Source organism: Lontra canadensis, unplaced genomic scaffold (genome assembly GCF_010015895.1).
Source record: "Lontra canadensis isolate GAN:19392208 unplaced genomic scaffold, GSC_riverotter_1.0 scaffold146, whole genome shotgun sequence".
NCBI classification, from domain to species: Eukaryota; Metazoa; Chordata; class Mammalia; order Carnivora; family Mustelidae; genus Lontra; species Lontra canadensis.
The window spans coordinates 2,542,226-2,555,149 of NW_022631140.1; the positions used below are offsets into that span (position 1 = coordinate 2,542,226).

A 12,924-nucleotide genomic window follows, 5' to 3' on the forward strand; every position below is an offset into this window, starting at 1 on the left:
TTCCTGTGGCCTCAACAGCACAGAACTCATGAGTGTAGCAGATGCTCCACCTCTTAAGACACCTCTGGGGCCTAGAGGATCCTATGGTAGTGGGAGTGTGACCGCCTGGCTTGCCACTAGGCGGGTGTGGCTGTGGTCCCCGAGGCTGCAGACGGTTGCAGATGCTCCAGAACCCACAGCCATGTAGCAGTCATGGGCTCTGCTAACATTTTCCCTTTTGCTTCCCCAGCCTGCGTGGGGGTGGCTCCTGACCTTATTTTGCAGTAATTCCATCCTTCCCTTTTGGTGCCATCTACCCTGTCAGTACTTTCAGAACCAATCTCCTGTATTAAATCATTTCAGTTTGACATACCTAGAGTGTTTCCCTTTTCCTGACCAGACACTGATGGATCTAGCCCCCACCCGTTGATCTTCTCAACGACGAGAGGGATCCTTCTGTTGAAAGCCCTCTGTGGCTTCTCAGCTCATCCAGAGAGAGGATCCACCCCAGGGGCCAAAGAATTGTCAACGTGGTAAGAACTGTTGGGAGATAGTAAGCCCAAACTAAAACAGCCAACTGCCCGGACTGTTCCCCTCCACCCCACACCCCTGCCTCCCCGCTATTCTCAAGCAATGAGGAATCTTAGAATTGACCTCATTCCAAAATGAGAAATAATTAGAAGACACTGGCAGGAATAAGAGGGTGATTTTAACCTCTCCCCTTGGTTCATACCAGCACACCTCTCCTTTTTCTGCACACCGTGAGATCTCCGTGCCTGGAGCTCATCTGAGTCATGTTTCCTATAGAATAAGCGACTACAGAGTGGGCAGCACACACTCCCAATGGTGTGCATGACAGGCAATAGGGGGCCGGCTGCTCAGCCCGGCACCTTTCCCCTGCTTCCTGCAGCACCGGATGCCTCCGACTACCAAGCTTTTGGCGATCCTCTCCAGCAGTGCTTCCTGTTTCCAGTGTTCGGTTGAAGTTTCTCGGCTCTGCGGTGCCAGGTACCTCTCCCGGTATTTTACTGTAATTTCTCATTAGCTGTTGTGTCCTCTCCCTTTGTCCTTGTAGATTAATACCTTGATTTCATTCTTTTAGACGCAGTGGTATTGTAAGCAATGCAATCTGTGCGACAGAGGGGTTCTGAAAGAACCTTGAACTTCTCCCAACACGAAGCACTCAGGTGGTGGCTCCTGAGCTAATCTCTGTGTGCCAAAGCGGCTGCCCTGGCAAGTCTGAGTCTTCAGCTCTGACAACTCTCACATGTGGACCCTGCAGGCAGCGATCGGCAGGCAAGTGAACAGTTTGAGAAGGTCAGCTGGTGGGTAGGTGGGAAACCTAATTAATTTGTACCATACAGGTAGTACACAAATCATTCCTTTTGTATGAAGGTGGGATGGCGGCGCCAAAGGTAAGGGGCCCTTTGGCCACCCCCCAGCAATTTTTCTTCTCTCCCCAGAAGTTCTTAACATTGCACAGCTTACATAGTATATCTTTAGTCTTTCTTCTGTGCTTTCGTGTCTAGAAAACTAGGAAAACCCGGCCGAGTTTATTAGGGGTTTGGAGGGGAGAGTACAGGAATGATGAGGCCATCCCACACCGTGCTTTTTTCGCTCATGGTAATGCCTGTAGATTTATCTCGACCTCTGCAAAATATTTCATCAAATATATGAGGCCTCCAGTTGCTTACAATTTATATTATTTACGTATCATGGTTGATTTAGCCATTTCCCTGTTAACAGGCATTTACCTTTGTACCACTGTGATTAAACGTGGCTGTCTGTAACCGAGAAAGCCAAAGTAGCAGCAGTTTGACTAGGATATTCTCTGTCTCATTTATAGGAAGTCTAGAAGGTGGTGGTCTGGGCCAGCCTGGTGGCTTCTAGCTCTTGGTAACCCTGACTCTGTCCCACTACTTGTGGTTGAAGTTGAGTGCTGCAGTCGTCGAGAGCACCTGCTCTCTCCCGGGTCCGCCAGGAGGGAGGAGAAGAAGGTGTTCCTCCTGCCTCGCGAGATTTCCCAGAAATCCCACACGAATGCATGTTCACTTCTCATTGGCTGGCATCTAGTCACGTGGCCGCTCGGAGCTGCAAGGGAAGCACTCTCCTTCTGGGTGGGTGGGAATGTGAACAGGTTATGATTTGAAGGGATTCTGGGTCCAGAGCTGGAAGGGGATGTGGGAGTTAATCTCTGGCATTGACTTTGACTCTTCAGGTGTTGATCACAGGACAGTTTGGGGTGGGGTGGGGAGAGGGAGAAGGTTAAAGTGGCCTGGGCAGCGGGAGTCAAGGACCCTTGCGGGACGTGAGGTGGAGGCTGTCTGCCAACCGAATGGGAAACAGTTCAGTATCTCAGTTAACTGGTAGAGCCCGCCTGTGTGTACCCTTACCGTGTGCCCGTGCTGCTGTTTCTCTGAGTACGTCCACAAGGTTATAGGATGTGTGCTTTCAATTTGGGTAGCTCTTCCCAAGTCAGCTCCGCTGATCGTACCCTCCCAGCAACTCCCTCGCAAGCTCATCGACTCTACATATTAAGAGATTGTTTTAAAAGTAACCTTGCCAATCAGACAGTAGAAAAATGGTATCTAATTGTTGTTTTTATATACATTGCCCTGATAATCACTGTCAGTAAGACTCTTTTTATATGTTCCTGGGCCATTTAGGATACCTTGTCTATAAACTGACTGTTCGTGGAGTTTGCCAATTTTCCCAGAATTTATTTTTGTATATAATCTGAGGTAGCACTGTAATGTTTTCCAGTTACATAAGCACATGTCTGAAATCAATACCTGAATAGTCCTCTCTTCTCTCGCAGATACAAAATACTGTGTTTCCTGGGGCGCCTGGGTGGCTCAGTAGGTTGAGTATGCGACTCTTGATGTCGGCTCAGGGTCATGAGATCCAACTTGGCCTTGGGCTCTGCACTCAGCAAGGGGTCTGCTGGATTATCTCTCCCTCTGCTCAAACATGTGCGTGCTCTCTCTCAATTAAATAAATACTGTTCCCCCGGGCGCCTGGGCGGCTCAGTGGGTTGGGGCCTCTGCCCTCCGTTCAGGTCATGATCTCAGGATCCTGGGATCGAGCCCTGCATCGGCTCTCTGCTCAGCAGGGAGCCTGCTTCCTCCTCTGTCTCTGCTTGCCTCTCTGCCTACTTGTGATCTCTGTCTGTCAAATAAATAAATAAAATCTTTAAAAAAAATACTGTTTCCCATGTGTGGATTCTTTCTTTGCTTCCATAGATTTGTCAGTATTTGCAAACAATATTGTCTTAATATGCATTAATTTTGTAATAATTTTAGAGGAGTTTCTAAAATACTATTCAAGAATCAAAGAATAGATAGAATGTTTTTGAAAATAAAAATAAGAATGATACACAGTTGACCCTTGAATACAGGGGTTAGGGGTACAAGCCCCCACGCAGTTGAAAATACATGTGTAACTTCTGACTGCCCCAAAACTTAACAATAGTCTATTGTTGACAGGAAGCCTTACCAATAAGATAAATACTGAACACATATTTTGTAAGTTATATGTATTCTAAACTGTATTCTTAGAATTAAGTAAGCTAGAGAAAAGAGAATGCTAATAAGAAAATCCTAAGGAAGAGTACATTCACAGTACTGGGCCTTATTCATAAAAAAAAATCCACCTATAAGTGGACCTACATAGCTCAAACCCATGTTATTCAAGGGTCAACAGTACTTTTTGCAAGATCTTAAAGTAAACGATAAAGTGACAGTATTAAAACAGGATGGTCTTAGCTCAAGACAGTACAAACAGAATGATCGGCAGGGCAAAAGAGAAAGTTCACAACTGGGCCCTTATGTCCAGTATGTGATGGAGATGCCATTTGGGTGTTGATATTAAGGCCATTTCTTTGCCAAAAGAAATTCCAGATGAATCAAAGTATTTAGTGTTGGAAATTAGGTCATAAAGTAATTATAAGAACAATTTAAAATAAAAAGGAACTTGAGAACCTAAAAGTAGTGGAAGATACCATAGAGGATGAGACTAGGAAATTTAGCATACATACATAATTTATACTTCTATATCTAAAAGTCTCAAAATTAAACATATCAAGAAAAAATACTGGCAATTGTACATGACATACAATTCAAACTGTAATAAATATACCATCAATATACCATATATTAATAACCATCAATACTGTCATATATAAAGTCTTTAAAAATCAGCAACAAATGACCACCACAATGGAAAAATGGTCAAAGCACATGAAGAGACACTTCAAAAAAGAAATACAAATGATAATATACAAACAGAATTAATGAACATTAAAGAAGTACAAAGTAAAATAATATTAAACAATTTATTACCAAGTTGGCCAATAATTTTTGAATTATTGAAACTTTAGGAAGTATCCTTACCTTTTTAATCAGAGTAAGAATCTATCCCAAGAAAACAGATTATGGATCCATACAGAGATTTGCACATAAGGTGGCTGGTTCATTAGAGCTTTATTAAAATAAAATTAGACGCAATCTTAAAACTGCATCCATTGGTTTTTGCTTAAATGAATTACAGTCTCCTGCTCTTTCAATGCCAATTCTGTGTCTCCACCCCAATTCAGAATGTACTAGGAAGAGGTAGGAGATCACAGATTAGAGAACGAACAAGATTGGCATCCCCCATATGTGTCTGAACTTGGCCCCTTAATGATCTAGCCTGTTGGCTCTCAGCTGGGCTGCATATGAGAATCAGCTGGGGTGCTTTTAAAGAATGGCTTAGATTCAGCCCCACTGACTGGTCCTGGGTGAGGTCTAGGCCTGGTATTATTTTTAAAGCTCCCTAGGTGATTCTGGTGTGCAGCCAGGGTCAAGAACCATTGCTAACCAGGACTCCCTTTAAGTTGATTAATTACATAGGCTATTGACCAAAGCGGGAACTAACGGCCTCCAGAAGCCCCAGGGAAGCCAAACTATTGCTTGTGCCTGGCTGATCGCAAGTGGGCAGCGGCCAACCTCATGCCCCAAGAGATGGGCCTCCCTGGCCTTGCTACAGCCTGTCCAGCCAAGTGTCTGTTAGATTTAATACCACCAAAGAGGTCACGGGTGACCTTGACAAGCACAGCTTACCGGCAAGGGATTCTTGACTGTTCTGTGACAAACTGCCATAACAAAGCTACACACCAGTTCGTGTTTCCATTTTTAGCCTCTTTATTACCTCCATCTGTTGATGGAGATGAGGCAGCAAGCACACGGAGTGTGAGCTGCAGTGTTCTCTGGTACTGTATAAATAAGGACCGCCAGACTCCTACAGCCTCCCACTTAGGGTGGGGGCCAGTGCTTCCTCTGTGGGTCCCTCCTTCTGTCCCTTCCTCTCCACCTCTCTGACACGTTTGCAGTTTACACTCCATTTCACACAAACAACTTTCTCGCACTTCCCTGCTTATCCAGTGATGGCTTGAGGCTTAGCTGCAGACCTTGAAAATCCTTCTTTATTTTCATCAGCGACTGCCTCTTCCCTAATGCACCCCCCCAGCCCTATCTCTGCCCGAACCACCCCAACCCCTGTCTAATGATACTGCAAGCTCCAATGACCATTGCTCATTTTAGATTAACATACAGAGGAGGGGATGTATTAGTATCTAGAATCTCCCCCCTTCTGTGTGAATAAAAAGAGGAAAGATGTGGATCGTATTTATTGGGGTTCTTTAATTTTGTGTGTGTCCTGTCCTCACATTCCTTAGAGAGAGACAGCAGGGAATTGGGCATGTTCTAGGGTAGAGTACCTTGAATTTTAGTCATTTACATGGCACCTCCATGGCCTTAACTGTGTACAAACAATAGGATTACTTTTATAACATTTCTTTAAATCATCCCCTCCTTTCATACTTAGATATTTTGAAAGTGAGTCTGAGTAGTCTTTCCTAGTGTGGATGTATCCATTTCTTTAATCATTCACCTAAGGAAGGACATTTGGGTTTTCCAGTTTTGCCAATTTCAAATAGAGCTGCTGTGAACATTCCCGTATTTCAGGCGGACATACGTTTTTCACTTCTCTGGGATAAACGCCCAAGAGCTGAAATGCTGGATCCAATGGTGGTTGCGTCTTGACTTTCTAAGAAACTGCCAAACTGTTTCTAGGCTAGCCTCCTCTCCTCTGCTCTGTGAGTGAGCCAGTTACTCTGCATTCTTACCAGCATTTGGTGTTGTCACGATTTTTTTTTTTTATTTTAGCCATTCTGCTAAGTAACTCATGGTCCCTTATTGTGGTTTTTTATTTGTGTCTTCCTGATCACTAATCACATTGAACATCTTTCCATGGGCTTATTTTCCATCTGCATATCCTTTTGGGGGAAAAGTCTTCTCATGTCTTTGGCCCATTCTCTAATTTTTTGTTTGTTTACTGCGGAGTCTTGAGAGATCCTTATATATTCTAAATACTAATCTTTTGTTGAATGTGTGGTTTGCACATCTTGCTGCCTGAGTCCCATCCCCACCCACTGTCCCCAGTCTGCAGCTTGAATTTTTGTCCTTTTCACAGGTCCTTTGCAACACAGAAGTTTGTAGTCAATGAGGTCAAATTCATGAATCTTTCTTTCCTTTTACAGACTGCTTTTGGCATCCAATCTCAGAGCTTTTTGGTTCTAGATCAAAAAGGTTTTCTCTCATGTCTTTTTTTTTTCCTAAAGGTTTATAGGTTTACATTTTTATGCTGATGATCCGTTTTTAGTTAATTTTTGTATAAAATATGAGGCTCAGGTCAAGATTCAGATTTTCCCCAGGTTTGATATATAAGTATTAATACAAATACATGTTGTTATGAAAATGAGTTGCATATCTTACATCCTGTTCTATAACCATTTTCTCCCAGAGCTCTGTAGTGTATTTATTTTAATCTGTACGGTAGTTTCTAATGGCCATATAATAAGTCATTGCACTGATGTATCATGCTTTATTAAAGCAGACATATTTTAAAGCCTTCTTACACTGTTCTAATACCCATTTAATGGAATTCTTTCTAGCTTGAAGCAGTCAGTGTCAGTATCTGTTGCTTGAAGCTAAAAATTCACGCAAGCATGTAAGCGGCTTTCTGAGAGGTTATTTAAGCAAACATCACGTGTCAGATGTGTCAGGAAATGTGCTAGAACCTTGAAACAGTTCTTTCCTTAAATCCCTTCAGGCCTCGGGGTCAGGACTGAATCGGAGAATCTTGCAGCTTCAAGCTTACCTTCATCTTTGTGGGTGCTAAAATACTCCCCTACCCATGGTGGTCATGTCCTTTAGGTTTCCAGTGTGTATCTGAAGGCTGACATAGATTTTTTTTTTTCTTTTTTTTTTTTAAGGACCCGAGTCACTGCCAAGGTTGAGGTCGGAGCTTTGGAGATCATGCACCTTGCTGGGTGGTTCTTCCCTGGGAAGATTTTCAACTTGTACCTGCTCAGCCTTTACCTGACCTTTCTAGATCATACTCTTCTGGGATGGGACTTGGACCTGTGCGCTTGGGGGAAACCCGTCGGGTGATTCTCTTTCGCACTCAGAGTGAAGAACCCCTGCTGCGGTCCAGTCTCCCTCCCTTTCAAGTATTCCAAAGTAGGGATTTCTTCTTAAAAGTTCTCTTCATTGACCACCACAAGAAACATGGAGTTCTCTCCTGAAGCAGCCCATTCAGGGATTCACATTCCTTTGACAGTAGAGCGTTTTCTCTACTGGGTTTGTGTGTATTTGTCTTAGAACCTCCACCCACAGATTATTGTTTCACGATAAAGTTGTGCTTCCTGCGCTTGACTTGAAACTTGACCTTGAAACCATTTGCGGGAGCTGTGAGAAATGGTGCTGCCTGAGTCCCACCCCCAGAGAGTCTGTTGTACTGGTCTGGGGTGCAGCGTGAGTACGGGGGAGCGGTGGGGGACTTGTAAAACTCCCCAGGTGAACTAAATGCCAAGGCAAAGTTAAGAACCTGTGGATGAAACGCACGAGGGGTCAAAATGCAAACACGTACCGTGGCTAGACAGGCATTGAAGTGAGGACTGTGGTGAGCTAGAGAGCTCTAGATTCTTGCAGAAGGGACCTCAGCTCCAGGAAACTGTTGCCGTGCAGGAAGGTGAGCCCACTATCGTCAAATGTAGGGATTTTTTTTTTTTTTTTTTTTAAGGAAGGGCTGGAATTCCAGATCTTTATGTGAAATCTCAGGATCCTTAAACATTAGCCAGTGGTATGAAAATACCCATAAGCCTGATCCAGCCGTGGGGCTTGGACCTCCGCTCTACAACACTGCAGTACAGGAGTGCCTTCTGTGGTTTCCCAAGCTCGGCACAGTCAACGTTTTGGGCTAGATAATTCTTTGCTCTCCGGGTGGGCCTGTGCACCACAGGACGTTTGGAAGCATTCCTGGTCTGTGCTTAACCAGATACCAGGAGCCACCTGCCTCCTCCCACTGATGACAATCAACGTCTCTCTCTCTCTCCTGAGGGGCAGGAGTGCCCCTGAGAACCATTTCCCTGAAACAATGCTGGTTGATTGCCTCCAGTGATGAGGAACTCACTCTGGAAGCCACCCACTGTTGTTTTGACAGGTCTAAGATAAGGAAGTTGTTTCTTCTTCTCAGTAGAATTTACCCCGGCCATAACCTGCATCCCTGAGTGACAGTGCCATTTTCCAATACCGCACAAAACTTTACCTCCTGCGTCCCCCTGCCAGGTCTTCAGTCCTACTTGCTAAGTTCCCAGATTTGTTTCCTGCTCCTCAACAAGGCGCCTTTTCCAGACCGTTTGCCCTCTGCCGAACGGCCTCCAGGCTTTTGATGGCCCTCATAAAGTGCGGTGCTAACTTGAACACAGCGTTCCAGGGGCGGCCTGACCAGCGAGGCCAGCGCAGGGGCTATTTCCTGCCTTACTCTGAACATTCTGCTTCTATTAATGCACCTTTGGGTCGCATTAGTTGTTTTTTTGGCAACCACATCCCACTGTTGACTCAGACTGAGCCTGTGGTCAATTAAAACCCATAACTCTCGCTCATGCTGCTCTAAGGACAGTTTTATTCCATCCTGTACTGCTGCGTGTGTGCGTGTGTGTGTGTGTGCACACGCACGTGTGTGCACGTACGCACACAATATGCACTTTAACCTAATTTTAGCATAGGGCACTTCCTGTTGTTGAATTTCGTCTCCTTGGTCTCAGTGTATCATTCTAGTATACTAAATATTTTGAATCCATATTCCTTCTGTTAGGCCCAATTTTCTGTCATTCACAGGTTATTAGCCTGGCAGCCCTCCTGGGTCCTCACTGAAGTCATTGAGACAGCTTTCCTCCCCCCATGACACCATCTCAGTACAATTTCCGTATCCCACCCTTCTGTCTGCATTCTTGACATTTATCCACGGGATTTCGGGAGAAAATTTATCCCATTAAAATTGAGAAACGCTATTATTCAGCCTTTAAAAGAAAAGAGATTCTGTCACACGGCCACAGGGATGAACCTTGAAGACGTCGCACTAGATGGAGGGAAGCCAGTCACAGAAAGACAAATATCGTGTGATTCCTCACAGAATCGGAGAGCGGTCAAATTCACAGAGACAGAACACAGAATGCTGACTGCCAGGGGCTGGGTCAAGCGGGGGCCCTTGAGGGATTCTTTCAAGGGTACCACTTCAATCTGGGAAGAAGAGAAAGTTCTGGAAGGGGATGGTGGTGATGGCTGCCTGGCAAGGTGAATGTACTTAATGCCACGGACATGTACACTGAGGGGGTTAAAACTGTAAATTTTATGTTGTATATATTTTACAATACAAAAAAAATTTTTTAAAGCTACATTATCTAGTAAAAAAAAAATATTGATCTACAACCTGTCCAGAGTTTCCTACACCTGAGGAATATTTTGTGGGGCTTCCAGAAGAGAAGGCAAGGTCCTGTAAGCTGTTTGGAGTATTCAACAGGAAGCAGGAAAATCCCAGAGTACGGCTGCGTTGGACTTGCTGGCGGCAGGGGAGCTGTGGCCCTTAGGTTCCACCTCAGGTAGAGGAGATGCTTGGAGACAATAAACCATTAGTTCCACCATCATCAGAAGATACTCCACCTGACCTACCTGGTGAAGGAAGTCACTTGTGTGCTCACGCACGCACACACACACACGCACACACACATCCAAGCACGGGGGTGTTCACCCTGCCCGTGGCCCTTCCAGGAAGGTCCCAGATGAGGAGAGACTCCTCTACTCACCTTTCATCAGACTGCACTGTAAACTGGGGGAAATATGCCCAGAACTTGGATGGGTAACCTGATTGCCAAGCTTGTGGGGAGAGAGGGGGGGTAGAAAAAGACCCATGAAATGAAGTGGTGGGTTGGGTGGACAATTACCTTGGGTCTGGGGACTCGATCTCATTTAATGAAGCAAGACTCTCTTTACCTCCCTCTGTTGTTCTTTAAATTTCATTTTTAACGGTTTCTTATTTCAAACCTAAAGACCATTTTCTCTGTGGGAAACAGAGTAAGACCTGAGTTCTACTTTTCATCTGTCATCTGTTGGCACCATCCTGTCATTTATCTGCTTGCTTCAAATGTGCCCCCAAATCAATTTTTCTCATCCTTCACATTTTTGCAAACCTTAGCTCTTTTTTCCCCACAGCCTCCCTGAAACCATTCTTGTCCACGCTTAACGACTTTTGTATTCATCTTTGGTTTTGTGCCTGTCTTTCCATTTTTATGGACTGATCATTTTAAGATCAGGACTTGCCAGAGAATTCCCTGTGAGAACACACTATTTTCTTCAGGGCTTTACTCCCCCGCCCATATAGGAATTATATAGAAAATTATCAAACATCCTTTTATAGGAGTTCCATGGATCCTGCTTTGCATTTTTGGCCATAGGACTCTGGCCTATGAAAATGTCTAAGTCCATGGGGAAGGTATGTGCTATGGTGAGTGCTGTGAAGTGTGTAAACCTGGCGATTCACAGACCTGTACCCCTGGGGTTAATAATACATTATATGTTTATAAAAAAATTTAAAAATTTTAAAAAATTGATTGTGGTGATACTTGCATTAACTGTGAATATATTAAAACTCATTTAATTGGTCACCTGGGTGGCTCAGTGGGTTAAGCCTCTGCCTTCAGCTCAGGTCATCATCTCAGGGTCCTGGGATTGAATCCTGCATCGGGCTCTCTGCTTGGCAGGGTGCCTGCTTCCTCCTCTCTCTCTGCCTGCCTCTCTGCCTACTTGTCATCTCTCTCTGTCAAATGAATAAATAAAAAATATTTTTAAAAAACCCATTTAATTGTACACGTTGAAAGAATAAATTGTATATGAATAAAACTCTCAATAAAGCTGTTAAAAAAAAAAGAGAAAATGTCTAAGTCCAGTAACTCATTTGAGCTTCACAGCCTCCCTGTGAACTAGGCAGGACAGATATTAATATCCCCCCCAGCCCAGCTAAGGCAGATGAATCTTAGGGAGGTCACATGAGGTTATAATTGAGACAAATTTCCAGATTAGTTGACTCTGAGTCATCAGAAACAACACACAGCAAGTCTTGCCTGGGCACCTACCATGGGCTGAGAACTGTTCCAGACTGTGGGGATAGAGAGGCAAAAAATAAAACAAGGGTCTGATGGGACTTGCATTCTGGTGGAGAAGAACAAACTGTAAACAAGTAAACAGAGAGAGTATGCCAGGTCGTGATAAGAAGAGGAAGGATGTTGTTTTATATTAGATCAGGGGATATATTTGAAGGACATGAGGGAAATGAGGGAGTCATGTGGATACGTGGGGAAAGAGGGAAAGAGTATTTCAGACAGGAGGAAGAGCCAGTGCAAAGGCCCTGAGGTTGGAATGTGTTTGGAGTGTTGAGCAACATTAAGGAAGTTAATGTGGCTGGAACAACCGTGAGTGAAAGAGAGTAGCAAGATATCACACTAGAGGGTCCAAATCATGCAGGATTTTATGGGTTATTTCTTTGGTTTTTTACTCTAAGGCATAGGGAAAGCCACTGGATTTCCTGGAGAGTTGGACTTGGCGTGTTAGAGTACAAGAGGAGTCAGTGATAGCTCAAGGTTTTAGAATTTGACAATTAAAAGTTTGGAGGTGCCATTAATTGGAATAGGAAGGATTGTGGAGGAAGCCGGGGTGGGTGGGGAGAAGTGGAGATTGAGCTCAGCGTGGACACACCACGTACTGGAATAAGGAAGTTCAAAGGAGGAACAAGTGGGGGTGGGGGCAGAGGAGGCTGAGGATATAGAGGCATTTACTGATCACAGGGCAGGAGTTCTAGAGGATCCATGGAAAGGTTTGAGAGAATGCTGCAGGAGATGCAGAGAAGGGTGAGGCTGAGAACATGATTCCAGACTTACAGACCCATGTGCTTCCTTGGCCACAGCATGTGGAGGTCTTAGTCTCTCAAACTGAACAGGTTCAAAGCCAGTTCACTGATCTGCAGCCTCAAATGTGTGCCTCCGCCCAATCAGTAAATGGCACCCATCTTCCCAACGCATGCACCTGAAACCTGGAACCTTCTTCTGTCCTCCCCCTCTCCACCCCACCGCCAGTGCGATCTATCAGCAAGCTCCCTTATGTCATCCTCCTACAAGAGAGACCCTATACCCAGCTACTTCTCTTCCCCACCATCAAGTGCCAGACCAGCCCCACATCACTTCTTGCCTGGTGTAGGCAAAGCCCTCCTCATTCCTGTGCCCACCCCGCCCTTGGCCTGCTAGTCTGTTCATCACACAGCAGGCTAGAGAGTCATCTTAAAAAACAAACAAACAAACAAACAAACAAAAACATCCATCAAATCACATCACTCCTTTGCTTAAAACTCTTAGGGGGGAAAAAAGTCGGGCTCTTACCTGCAAGTTTAAGTTCTGCTTCTTTCTACTTGGAGATCTTTGCAACACCGTTCCCTCCGCCAGGATCTGACGTGCTTTTGTGTTGTCTTCATACATGGATACCAATGTGGAATCCTGAGTTAGAGCCTTCTTTCCTCCAA

The 12,924-nt window shown here is 44.7% G+C and overlaps 1 long non-coding RNA gene across 1 annotated transcript; it reads left to right on the top strand.

The window, feature by feature from the left end:
- Nucleotides 1-407: 407 nt before the first annotated feature.
- Nucleotides 408-1,260, top strand: LOC116859015. The gene is made up of 3 exons (XR_004381068.1): nt 408-512; nt 890-987; nt 1,082-1,260. It is a non-coding gene; the product is annotated as an uncharacterized LOC116859015 (long non-coding RNA).
- The last annotated feature ends 11,664 nt before the right edge of the window (nt 1,261-12,924 follow it).